Source organism: Heptranchias perlo, unplaced genomic scaffold, assembly GCF_035084215.1.
Source record: "Heptranchias perlo isolate sHepPer1 unplaced genomic scaffold, sHepPer1.hap1 HAP1_SCAFFOLD_52, whole genome shotgun sequence".
Classification (NCBI taxonomy): Eukaryota; Metazoa; Chordata; class Chondrichthyes; order Hexanchiformes; family Hexanchidae; genus Heptranchias; species Heptranchias perlo.
Genome location: NW_027139537.1, coordinates 6,937,505 through 6,950,795, shown reverse-complemented (window position 1 = coordinate 6,950,795; position 13,291 = coordinate 6,937,505). Strand labels below are relative to the sequence as shown.

At 48.3% G+C, this 13,291-nt stretch overlaps 1 long non-coding RNA gene across 1 annotated transcript in view; it reads right to left on the bottom strand.

Annotated features, from left to right (window-relative positions):
* The window catches only part of LOC137314559 (uncharacterized), a 43,738-nt gene that overhangs the window by 17,013 nt on the left and 13,434 nt on the right, over window positions 1–13,291 (bottom strand). The gene's annotated exons all lie outside the window — the stretch shown is intronic.

Sequence of the window (13,291 nt, the reverse complement as noted above, 5' to 3'; positions counted from 1 at the left end):
AGGATGCCCCTGTATATCAGTGAGTGTGTGAGAGAGGATGCCCCTGTGTATCAGTGAGTGAGTGTGTGAGAGAGGATGCCCCTGTATGTATCAGTGAGTGAGTGAGAGAGAGGATGCCTCTGTACATCAGTGAGCGAGAGAGAGAGAGAGAGAGGATGCCTCTGTATATCAGTGAGTGAGAAAGAGAGAGAGGATGCCTCTGTATATCAGTGAGTGTGTGTGTGTGTGTGTGTGAGAGAGGATGCCTCTGTATTTCAGTGAGTGTGTGAGAGAGAAAGAGTCCGCATCTGCACATCAGTGAGTGTGTGAGAGAGAGAGAGAGGATGTCCCGGTATATCAGTGAGTGAGTGTGTGAGAGAGAGGATGCCTCTGTATATCAGTGAGTGTGTGTGAGAGAGAAGATGCCCCTGCATATCAGTGAGTGAGTGTGAGAGAGAGGATGCCCCTGTGCATCAGTGAGTGTGTGTGAGAGAGAGGATGCCCCTGCATATCAGTGAGTGTGTGAGAAAGAGAGAGTGCCTCTGTATATCAGTGTGTGTGTGAGAGAGGATGCCTCTGCATATCAGTGAGTGTGTGAGAGAGAGAGGATGCCTCTGTATATCAGTGAGTGTGTGAGAGAGAGGATGCCTCTGTATATCAGTGAGTGTGAGAGAGGATGCCCCTTTATTTCAGTGAGTGTGTGAGAGAGAGGATGCCTCTGTATATCAGTGAGTGTGTGAGAGAGGATGCCTCTGTATATCAGTGAGTGTGTGAGAGAGGATGCCTCTGTATATCAGTGAGTGAGAGAGAGAGGATGCCCCTGCATTTCAGTGAGTGTGTGAGAGAGAGGATGCCCCTGTATTTCAGTGAGTGTGTGAGAGAGAGAGGATGCCTCTGTATTTCAGTGAGTGTGTGAGAGAGAGGATGCCTCTGTGTATCAGTGAGTGTGTGAGAGAGAGGATGCCTCTGTATATCAGTGAGTGTGTGAGAGAGAGGATGCCTCTTTGTAGCAGTGAGTGTGAGAGAGAGGATGCCTCTGTATATCAGTGAGTGTGTGAGAGAGGATGCCTCTGTATATCAGTGAGTGAGAGAGAGAGGATGCCCCTATATTTCAGAGAGTGTGTGAGAGAGGATGCCTCTGTACATCAGTGAGTGAGAGAGAGAGGATGCCCCTGTATTTCAGTGAGTGTGTGAGAGAGGATGCCTCTGTACATCAGTGAGTGAGAGAGAGAGGATGCCCCTGTATTTCAGTGAGTGTGTGAGAGAGAGGATGCCTCTGTATTTCAGTGAGTGTGTGAGAGAGAGGATGCCTCTGTATATCAGTGAGTGTGAGTGAGAGGATGCCCCTGTATTTCAGTGAGTGTGTGAGAGAGAGGATGCCCCTGTATATCAGTGAGTGTGTGAGAGAGGATGCCTCTGTCTTTCAGTGAGTGTGTGAGAGAGAGGATGCCTCTGTATTTCAGTGAGTGTGTGAGAGAGAGGATGCCCCTGTATTTCAGTGAGTGTGTGTGAGAGAGGATGCCTCTGTATTTCAGTGAGTGTGTGTGAGAGAGGATGCCCCTGTATATGAGTCAGTGATTCTGAGTGTGTGAGAGAGAGGATGCCTCTGTATTTCAGTGAGTGTGTGAGAGAGAGGATGCCTCTGTATTTCAGTGAGTGTGTGTGAGAGAGGATGCCTCTGTATTTCAGTGAGTGTGTGTGAGAGAGAGGATGCCTCTGTGTATCAGTGAGTGTGTGAGAGAGAGAGGATGCCTCTGTATTTCAGTGAGTGTGTGTGAGAGAGGATGCCTATGTGTATCAGTGAGTGTGTGTGAGAGAGGATGCCTCTGTGTATCAGTGAGTGTGTGTGAGAGAGAAAGGATGCCTCTGTGTATCAGTGAGTGTGTGAGAGAGAGGATGCCTCTGTATTTCAGTGAGTGTGTGTGTGAGAGAGAGGATGCCTCTGTATATCAGTGAGTGTGTGTGTGAGAGAGAGGATGCCTCTGTGTATCAGTGAGTGTGTGAGAGAGAGAGGATGCCTCTGTATATCAGTGAGTGAGTGTGTGAGAGAGAGGATGCCTCTGTATATCAGTGAGTGTGTGTGTGAGAGAGAGGATGCCTCTGTGTATCAGTGAGTGTGTGAGAGAGAGAGGATGCCTCTGTATATCAGTGAGTGAGTGTGTGAGAGAGAGGATGCCTCTGTATATCAGTGAGTGTGTGAGAGAGAGAGGATGCCTCTGTATATCAGTGAGTGAGTGTGTGTGAGAGAGGATGCCTCTGTATATCAGTGAGTGAGTGTGTGAGAGAGAGGATGCCTCTGTGTATCAGTGAGTGTGTGAGAGAGAGAGGATGCCTCTGTATATCAGTGAGTGAGTGTGTGTGAGAGAGGATGCCTCTGTATATCAGTGAGTGAGTGTGTGAGAGAGAGGATGCCTCTGTGTATCAGTGAGTGTGTGAGAGAGAGGATGCCCCTGTATATCAGTGAGTGTGTGAGAGAGAGGATGCCTCTGTATATCAGTGAGTGAGTGTGTGAGAGAGAGGATGCCTCTGTATATCAGTGAGTGTGTGAGAGAGAGAGGATGCCTCTGTATATCAGTGAGTGAGTGTGTGTGAGAGAGGATGCCTCTGTATATCAGTGAGTGAGTGTGAGAGAGGATGCCTCTGTGTATCAGTGAGTGTGTGTGAGAGAGGATGCCTCTGTGTATCAGTGAGTGTGTGTGAGAGAGAAAGGATGCCTCTGTGTATCAGTGAGTGTGTGAGAGAGAGGATGCCTCTGTATTTCAGTGAGTGTGTGTGTGAGAGAGAGGATGCCTCTGTATATCAGTGAGTGTGTGTGTGAGAGAGAGGATGCCTCTGTGTATCCGTGAGTGTGTGAGAGAGAGAGGATGCCTCTGTATATCAGTGAGTGAGTGTGTGAGAGAGAGGATGCCTCTGTATATCAGTGAGTGTGTGTGTGAGAGAGAGGATGCCTCTGTGTATCAGTGAGTGTGTGAGAGAGAGGATGCCTCTGTATATCAGTGAGTGAGTGTGTGAGAGAGAGGATGCCTCTGTATATCAGTGAGTGTGTGAGAGAGAGAGGATGCCTCTGTATATCAGTGAGTGAGTGTGTGAGAGAGAGGATGCCTCTGTGTATCAGTGAGTGTGTGAGAGAGAGAGGATGCCTCTGTATATCAGTGAGTGAGTGTGTGTGAGAGAGGATGCCTCTGTATATCAGTGAGTGAGTGTGTGAGAGAGAGGATGCCTCTGTATATCAGTGAGTGTGTGTGTGAGAGAGAGGATGCCTCTGTATATCAGTGAGTGAGTGTGTGAGAGAGAGGATGCCTCTGTATATCAGTGAGTGTGTGAGAGAGAGGATGCCTCTGTATATCAGTGAGTGTGTGAGAGAGAGGATGCCTCTGTATATCAGTGAGTGTGTGAGAGAGAGGATGCCTCTGTATATCAGTGAGTGTGTGAGAGAGAGAGGATGCCTCTGTATATCAGTGAGTGAGTGTGTGAGAGAGAGGATGCCTCTGTATATCAGTGAGTGAGTGTGTGAGAGAGAGGATGCCTCTGTATATCAGTGAGTGAGTGTGTGAGAGAGAGGATGCCTCTGTATATCAGTGAGTGTGTGAGAGAGAGGATGCCTCTGTATATCAGTGAGTGTGTGAGAGAGAGGATGCCTCTGTATATCAGTGAGTGAGTGTGTGAGAGAGAGGATGCCTCTGTATATCAGTGAGTGAGTGTGTGAGAGAGAGGATGCCTCTGTATATCAGTGAGTGAGTGTGTGAGAGAGAGGATGCCTCTGTATATCAGTGAGTGAGTGTGTGAGAGAGAGGATGCCTCTGTATATCAGTGAGTGTGTGAGAGAGAGGATGCCTCTGTATATCAGTGAGTGTGTGAGAGAGAGGATGCCTCTGTATATCAGTGAGTGTGTGAGAGAGAGGATGCCTCTGTATATCAGTGAGTGTGTGAGAGAGAGAGGATGCCTCTGTATATCAGTGAGTGTGTGAGAGAGAGGATGCCTCTGTATTTCAGTGAGTGTGTGAGAGAGAGAGGATGCCTCGGTATATCAGTGAGTGTGTGAGAGAGAGGATGCCTCTGTATATCAGTGAGTGTGTGAGAGAGAGGATGCCTCTGTGTATCAGTGAGTGTGAGAGAGAGAGGATGCCTCTGTATATCAGTGAGTGAGTGTGTGAGAGAGAGGATGCCTCTGTATTTCAGTGAGTGTGTGAGAGAGAGGATGCCTCTGTATTTCAGTGAGTGTGTGAGAGAGAGAGGATGGCAGTGGCCAGGTTCATGGCACCGTGGCTGGCTCTGCTGCACAGGAGGGCAGGAAAAAGAGTGGCAGAGCTATAGTGATAGGGGACTCGATTGGAAGGGGAATAGACAGGCGTTTCTGCGGACGCAACCGAGACTCCAGGATGGTATGTTGCCTCCCTGGTGCAAGGGTCAAGGATGTCTCGGAGCGGCTGCAGGACATTCTGGAGGGGGAGGGTGAACAGCCAGTTGTCGTGGTGCATATAGGCACCAACGATATAGGTAAAAAACAGGATGAGGTCCTACAAGCTGAATTTAGGGAGTTAGGAGTTAAACTAAAGAGTAGGACCTCAAAGGTAGTAATCTCAGGATTGCTACCAGTGCCACGGGTTAGTCAGAGTAGGAATGACAGGATAGCTAAGATGAATACGTGGCTTGAGAGATGGTGCAAGAGGGAGGGATTCAAATTCCTGGGCCATTGGAACCGGTTCTGGGGGAGGTGGGACCAGTACAAATTGGACGGTCTGCATCTGGGCAGGACTGGAACCAATGTACGAGGGGGAGTGTTTGCTAGTGCTGTTGGGGAGGGTTTAAACTAATGTGGCAGGGGGATGGGAACCGATGCAGGAAGTCAGTGGGAAATAAAGTGGTGACAGAAACAAAAGGCAGTAAGGGAGAGTGTACAGAACATGACCGGACAGATGGTCTGAGAAAGCAGGGCAAAGACCAAGGGAAGACTAGATTAAACTGCATTTATTTCAATGCAAGAAGTCTGATGGGCAAGGCAGATGAACTCAGGGCATGGATGGGTACATGGGACTGGGATGTTATAGCTATTACTGAAACATGGCTAAGGGAGGGGCAGGACTGGCAGCTCAATGTTCCAGGGTACAGATGCTATAGGAAAGATAGAGCAGGAGGTAAGAGAGGAGGGGGAGTTGCGTTCTTGATTAGGGAGAACATCACGGCAGTAGTGAGAGGGGATATATCCGAGGGTTCGCCCACTGAGTCCATATGGGTAGAACTGAAAAATAAGAAGGGAGAGATCACTTTGATAGGATTGTACTACAGACCCCCAAATAGTCAACGGGAAATTGAGGAGCAAATATGTAAGGAGATTACAGACAGCTGCAAGAAAAATAGGGTGGTAATAGTAGGGGACTTTAACTTTCCCAACATTGACTGGGACAGCCATAGCATTAGGGGCTTGGATGGAGAGAAATTTGTTGAGTGTATTCAGGAGGAATTTCTCATTCAGTATGTGGATGGCCCGACTAGAGAGGGGGCAAAACTTGACCTCCTCTTGGGAAATAAGGAAGGGCAGGTGAAAGAAGTGTTCGTGAGGGATCACTTTGGGACCAGTGATCATAATTCTATTAGTTTTAAGATAGCTATGGAGAAGGATAGGTCTGGCCCAAAAGTTAAAATTCTAAATTGGGGAAAGGCCAATTTTGATGGTATTAGACAGGAACTTTCAGAAGTTGATTGGGAGAGTCTGTTGGCAGGCAAAGGGACGTCTGGTAAGTGGGAGGCTTTCAAAAGTGTGTTAACCAGGGTTCAGTGTAAGCACATTCCTTATAAAGTGAAGGGCAAGGCTGGTAGAAGTAGGGAACCTTGGATGACTCGGGAGATTGAGGCACTAGTCAAAAATAAGAAGGAGGCATATGACATGCATTGGCAGCTGGGATCAAGTGGATCCCTTGAAGAGTATAGAGATTGCCGGAGTAGAGTTAAGAGAGAAATCAGGAGGGCAAAAAGGGGATATGAGATTGCTTTGGCAGATCAGGCAAAGGTGAATCCAAAGAGCTTCTACAAATACATAAAGGGCAAAAGGGTAACTAGGGAGAGAGTAGGGCCTCTTAAGGATCAACAAGGTCATCTATGTGCGGAACCACAAGAGATGGGTGAGATCCTGAATGAATATTTCACATCGGTATTTACGGTTGAGAAAGGCATGGATGTTAGGGAACTTGGGGAAATAAATAGTGATGTCTTGAGGAGTGTACATATTACAGAGAGGGAGGTGCTGGAAGTCTTAACGCGCATCAAGGTAGATAAATCTCCGGGACCTGATGAAATGTTTCCCAGGACGTTATGGGAGGTTAGGGAGAAAATTGCGGGTCCCCTAGCAGAGATATTTGAATCATCCACCGCTACAGGTGAGGTGCCTGAAGATTGGAGGGTAGCAAATGTTGTGCCTTTGTTTAAGAAGGGCGGCAGGGAAAAGCCTGGGAACTACAGACCAGTGAGCCTGACATCTGTTGTGGGTAAGTTGTTAGAGGGTATTCTGAGGGACAGAATCTACAGGCATTTGGAGAGGCAGGGACTAATTAGGAACAGTCAGCATGGTTTTGTGAGAGGAAAATCATGTCTCACGAATTTGATTGAGTTTTTTGAAGGGGTAACCAAGAAGATAGATGAGGGCTGTGCAGTAGACGTGGTCTACATGGACTTCAGCAAAGCATTTGACAAGGTACCGCATGGTAGGTTGTTACATAAGGTTAAATCTCATGGGATCCAAGGTGAGGTAGCCAATTGGATACAAAATTGGCTTGACGACAGAAGACAGAGGGTGGTTGTCGAGGGTTGTTTTTCAAACTGGATGCCTGTGCCCAGCGGTGTGCCTCAGGGATCGGTGCTGGGTCCGCTGTTATTTGTTATTTATATTAATGATTTGGATGAGAATTTAGGAGGCATGGTTAGTAAGTTTGCAGATGACACCAAGATTGGTGGCATTGTGGACAGTGAAGAAGGTTATCTAGGATTGCAAAGGGATCTTGATAAATTGGGCCAGTGGGCCGATGAATGGCAGATGGAGTTTAATTTAGATAAATGTGAGGTGATGCATTTTGGTAGATCGAATCGGGCCAGGACCTACTCCGTTAATGGTAGGGCGTTGGGGAGAGTTATAGAACAAAGAGATCTAGGAGTACAGATTCATAGCTCCTTGAAAGTGGAGTCACAGGTGGATAGGGTGGTGAAGAAGGCATTCAGCATGCTTGGTTTCATTGGTCAGAACATTGAATGCAGGAGTTGGGATGTCTTGTTGAAGTTGTACAGGGCATTGGTGAGGCCACACTTGGAGTACTGTGTACAGTTCTGGTCACCCTATTATAGAAAGGATATTATTAAACTAGAAAGAGTGCAGAAAAGATTTACTAGGATGCTACCGGGACTTGATGGTTTGACTTACAGGGAGAGGTTAGACAGACTGGGACTTTATTCCCTGGAGAGTAGGAGGTTAAGGGGTGATCTTATAGAAGTCTATAAAATAATGAGGGGCATAGATAAGGTCGATAGTCAAATACTTTTCCCAAAAGTAGGGGAGTCTATAACGAGGGGGCACAGATTTAAGGTGAGAGGGGAGAGATACAAAAGGATCCAGAGGGGCAATTTTTTCACTCAAAGGGTGGTGAGTGTCTGGAACGAGCTGCCAGAGGCAGTAGTAGAGGCGGGTACAATTTTGTCTTTTAAAAAGCATTTGGACAGTTACATGGGGAAGATGGGTATCGAGGGATATGGGCCAAGTGCAGGCAATTGGGACGAGCTTAGTGGTATAAACTGGGCGACATGGACATGTTGGGCCGAAGGGCCTGTTTCCATGTTGTAACTTCTATGATTCTATGATTCTATGATTCTATGCCTCTGTCTATCAGAGTGTGTGAGAGAGAGGATGCCTCTGTATATCAGTGAGTGTGAGAGAGAGAGGATGCCCCTGTATATCAGTGAGTGTGTGAGAGAGAGGATGCCCCTGTATATCAGTGAGTGTGTGAGAGAGAGGTTGCCCCTGTATATCAGTGAGTGTGTGAGAGAGAGAGGATGCCTCTGTGTATCAGTGAGTGTGGGAGAGAGAGGATGCCTCTGCATATCAGTGAGTGTGTGAGAGAGAGGTTGCCCCTCTATATCAGTGAGTGTGTGAGAGAGAGGATGCCTCTGCATATCAGTGAGTGTGTGAGAGAGAGGATGCCCCTGTATATCAGTGAGTGAGTGAGGGAGAGGATGCCCCTGTATATCAGTGAGTGTGTGAGAGAGAGGATGCCCCTGTATATCAGTGAGTGTGTGAGAGAGAGGATGCCCCTGTATATCAGTGAGTGTGTGAGAGAGAGAGGATGCCTCTGTATATCAGTGAGTGTGTGAGAGAGAGAGGATGCCTCTGTATATCAGTGAGTGTGTGAGAGGGAGGATGCCTCTGTATATCAGTGAGTGTGAGAGAGAGAGGATGCCCCTGTATATCAGTGAGTGTGTGAGAGAGAGGATGCCTCTGTATATCAGTGAGTGTGAGAGAGAGAGGATGCCTCTGTATATCAGTGAGTGTGTGAGAGAGAGAGGATGCCTCTGTATATCAGTGAGTGTGTGAGAGAGAGGATGCCTCTGCATATCAGTGAGTGTGTGAGAGAGAGAGGATGCCTCTGTATATCAGTGAGTGTGTGAGAGAGAGGATGCCTCTGCATATCAGTGAGTGTGTGAGAGAGAGGATGCCCCTGTATATCAGTGAGTGAGTGAGGGAGAGGATGCCTCTGTATATCAGTGAGTGTGTGTGAGAGAGGATGCCCCTGTATATGAGTCAGTGATTCTGAGTGTGTGAGAGAGAAGATGCCCCTGCATATCAGTGAGTGAGTGTGAGAGAGAGGATGCCTCTGTATATCAGTGAGTGTGTGAGATAGGATGCCTCTGTATATCAGTGAGTGAGAGAGAGAGGATGCCCCTATATTTCAGTGAGTGTGTGAGAGAGGATGCCTCTGTACATCAGTGAGTGAGAGAGAGAGGATGCCCCTGTATTTCAGTGAGTGTGTGAGAGAGGATGCCTCTGTACATCAGTGAGTGAGAGAGAGAGGATGCCCCTGTATTTCAGTGAGTGTGTGAGAGAGAGGATGCCTCTGTATTTCAGTGAGTGTGTGAGAGAGAGGATGCCTCTGTATATCAGTGAGTGTGAGTGAGAGGATGCCCCTGTATTTCAGTGAGTGTGTGAGAGAGAGGATGCCCCTGTATATCAGTGAGTGTGTGAGAGAGGATGCCTCTGTCTTTCAGTGAGTGTGTGAGAGAGAGGATGACTCTGTCTTTCAGTGAGTGTGTGAGAGAGAGGATGCCCCTGTATTTCAGTGAGTGTGTGTGAGAGAGGATGCCTCTGTATTTCAGTGAGTGTGTGTGAGAGAGGATGCCCCTGTATATGAGTCAGTGATTCTGAGTGTGTGAGAGAGAGGATGCCTCTGTATTTCAGTGAGTGTGTGAGAGAGAGGATGCCTCTGTATTTCAGTAAGTGTGTGTGAGAGAGGATGCCTCTGTATTTCAGTGAGTGTGTGTGAGAGAGAGGATGCCTCTGTGTATCAGTGAGTGTGTGACAGAGAGGATGCCTCTGTATTTCAGTGAGTGTGTGTGAGAGAGGATGCCTCTGTGTATCAGTGAGTGTGTGTGAGAGAGGATGCCTCTGTGTATCAGTGAGTGTGTGTGAGAGAGAAAGGATGCCTCTGTGTATCAGTGAGTGTGTGAGAGAGAGGATGCCTCTGTATTTCAGTGAGTGTGTGTGTGAGAGAGAGGATGCCTCTGTGTATCAGTGAGTGTGTGAGAGAGAGGATGCCTCTGTCTATCAGAGTGTGTGAGAGAGAGGATGCCTCTGTATATCAGTGAGTGTGAGAGAGAGAGGATGCCCCTGTATATCAGTGAGTGTGTGAGAGAGAGGTTGCCCCTGTATATCAGTGAGTGTGTGAGAGAGAGTTTGCCCCTGTTTTTCAGTGAGTGTGTGAGAGAGAGGATGCCTCTGCATATCAGTGAGTGTGTGAGAGAGAGGTTGCCCCTCTATATCAGTGAGTGTGTGAGAGAGAGGATGCCTCTGCATATCAGTGAGTGTGTGAGAGAGAGGATGCCTCTGCATATCAGTGAGTGTGTGAGAGAGTGGATGCCCCTGTATATCAGTGAGTGAGTGAGGGTGAGGATGCCCCTGTATATCAGTGAGTGTGTGAGAGAGAGGATGCCCCTGTATATCAGTGAGTGTGTGAGAGAGAGGATGCCCCTGTATATCAGTGAGTGTGTGTGAGAGAGAGAGGATGCCTCTGTATATCAGTGAGTGTGTGAGAGAGAGAGGATGCCTCTGTATATCAGTGAGTGTGTGAGAGGGAGGATGCCTCTGTATATCAGTGAGTGTGAGAGAGAGAGGATGCCCCTGTATATCAGTGAGTGTGTGAGAGAGAGGATGCCCCTGTATATCAGTGAGTGTGTGAGAGAGAGAGGATGCCTCTGTATATCAGTGAGTGTGTGAGAGAGAGGATGCCTCTGCATATCAGTGAGTGTGTGAGAGAGAGAGGATGCCTCTGTATATCAGTGAGTGTGTGAGAGAGAGGATGCCTCTGCATATCAGTGAGTGTGTGAGAGAGAGGATGCCCCTGTATATCAGTGAGTGAGTGAGGGAGAGGATGCCTCTGTATATCAGTGTGTGTGAGAGAGAGGATGCCTCTGTATATCAGTGAGTGAGTGTGAGAGAGAGAGGATGCCTCTGTATATCAGTGAGTGTGTGTGAGAGAGAAGATGCCCCTGCATATCAGTGAGTGAGTGTGAGAGAGAGGATGCCCCTGTGCATCAGTGAGTGTGTGTGAGAGAGAGGATGCCTCTGTATATCAGTGAGTGTGTGAGATAGGATGCCTCTGTATATCAGTGAGTGAGAGAGAGAGGATGCCCCTATATTTCAGTGAGTGTGTGAGAGAGGATGCCTCTGTACATCAGTGAGTGAGAGAGAGAGGATGCCCCTGTATTTCAGTGATTGTGTGAGAGAGGATGCCTCTGTACATCAGTGAGTGAGAGAGAGAGGATGCCCCTGTATTTCAGTGAGTGTGTGAGAGAGAGGATGCCTCTGTATTTCAGTGAGTGTGTGAGAGAGAGGATGCCTCTGTATATCAGTGAGTGTGAGTGAGAGGATGCCCCTGTATTTCAGTGAGTGTGTGAGAGAGAGGATGCCCCTGTATATCAGTGAGTGTGTGAGAGAGGATGCCTCTGTCTTTCAGTGAGTGTGTGAGAGAGAGGATGACTCTGTCTTTCAGTGAGTGTGTGAGAGAGAGGATGCCCCTGTATTTCAGTGAGTGTGTGTGAGAGAGGATGCCTCTGTATTTCAGTGAGTGTGTGTGAGAGAGGATGCCCCTGTATCTGAGTCAGTGATTCTGAGTGTGTGAGAGAGAGGATGCCTCTGTATTTCAGTGAGTGTGTGAGAGAGAGGATGCCTCTGTATTTCAGTAAGTGTGTGTGAGAGAGGATGCCTCTGTATTTCAGTGAGTGTGTGTGAGAGAGAGGATGCCTCTGTGTATCAGTGAGTGTGTGACAGAGAGGATGCCTCTGTATTTCAGTGAGTGTGTGTGAGAGAGGATGCCTCTGTGTATCAGTGAGTGTGTGTGAGAGAGGATGCCTCTGTGTATCAGTGAGTGTGTGTGAGAGAGAAAGAATGCCTCTGTGTATCAGTGAGTGTGTGAGAGAGAGGATGCCTCTGTATATCAGTGAGTGTGTGTGAGAGAGAAAGGATGCCTCTGTATATCAGTGAGTGTGTGAGAGAGAGGATGCCTCTGTCTATCAGAGTGTGTGAGAGAGAGGATGCCTCTGTATATCAGTGAGTGTGAGAGAGAGAGGATGCCCCTGTATATCAGTGAGTGTGTGAGAGAGAGGTTGCCCCTGTATATCAGTGAGTGTGTGAGAGAGAGGTTGCCCCTGTATATCAGTGAGTGTGTGAGAGAGAGGATGCCTCTGCATATCAGTGAGTGTGTGAGAGAGAGGTTGCCCCTCTATATCAGTGAGTGTGTGAGAGAGAGGATGCCTCTGCATATCAGTGAGTGTGTGAGAGAGAGGATGCCCCTGTATATCAGTGAGTGTGTGAGAGAGAGAGGATGCCTCTGTATATCAGTGAGTGTGTGAGAGAGAGAGGATGCCTCTGTGTATCAGTGAGTGTGTGAGAGAGAGAGGATGCCTCTGTATATCAGTGAGTGTGAGAGAGGATGCCTCTGTATATCAGTGAGTGTGAGAGAGGATGCCTCTGTATATCAGTGAGTGTGTGAGAGAGGATGTCTCTGTATATCAGTGAGTGTGTGAGAGAGAGGATGCCTCTGTGTATCAGTGAGTGTGTGAGAGAGAGAGGATGCCTCTGTATATCAGTGAGTGTGTGAGAGAGAGAGGATGCCTCTGTGTATCAGTGAGTGTGTGAGAGAGAGAGGATGCCTCTGTATATCAGTGAGTGTGAGAGAGGATGCCTCTGTATATCAGTGAGTGTGAGAGAGGATGCCTCTGTATATCAGTGAGTGTGTGAGAGAGAGAGGATGCCTCTGTATATCAGTAGATGTGTGTGAGAGGGAGGATGCCTCTGTGTATCAGTGAGTGTGTGAGAGAGAGGATGCCCCTGTATATCAGTGAGTGTGTGAGAGAGAGGATGCCTCTGTGTATCAGTGAGTGTGTGAGAGGGAGGATGCCTCTGTGTATCAGTGAGTGTGTGAGAGGGAGGATGCCTCTGTATATCAGTGAGTGTGTGAGAGGGAGGATGCCTCTGTATATCAGTGAGTGTGTGAGAGGGAGGATGCCTCTGTATATCAGTGAGTGACTGAGTATCCGCGTGTATTTTGTGATGGGGACAAGCGGCAGGATGATGAAACCCGACCTTTAACCATTAAAAACATGTAAAATCCGAAACAGACTGGGACTGAACAAGTTAAACTGCCAGAAGACACGTGTCCATATCACAGGTTGGATCAGACTCAGCAAGCGGTGTCTCGGGGCAAAGGATCAGAAAACACCTCCTCAGATCGACCCAAAGATTGAGAGAGAATTCCCACAAACCGTTTGCTCCTGTCTCTGAGTTTCAATTCCCCCACATGCCGGTACGTTGGCGGGGGCGGGGAGTACAGCCTCCCTCCATCGGAGCGGCCCCCAATCCCACACACTCACTCACACTCTCTCTCTCTCTCTCTCTCTCCATTTCACCCCCTGCGCCTCCACCGCCATTTTTCCTCCAAACCGTCTTCTTCTCCGCCGACCCTGCTCCATCCGGGGTTGGGCGGGTCGGGGCATGCGCACTGCGGACATTCACCGTCAATAAACGCCCCCTCCCAGAGTCCGCTCCTGCGGTTCGGAACCT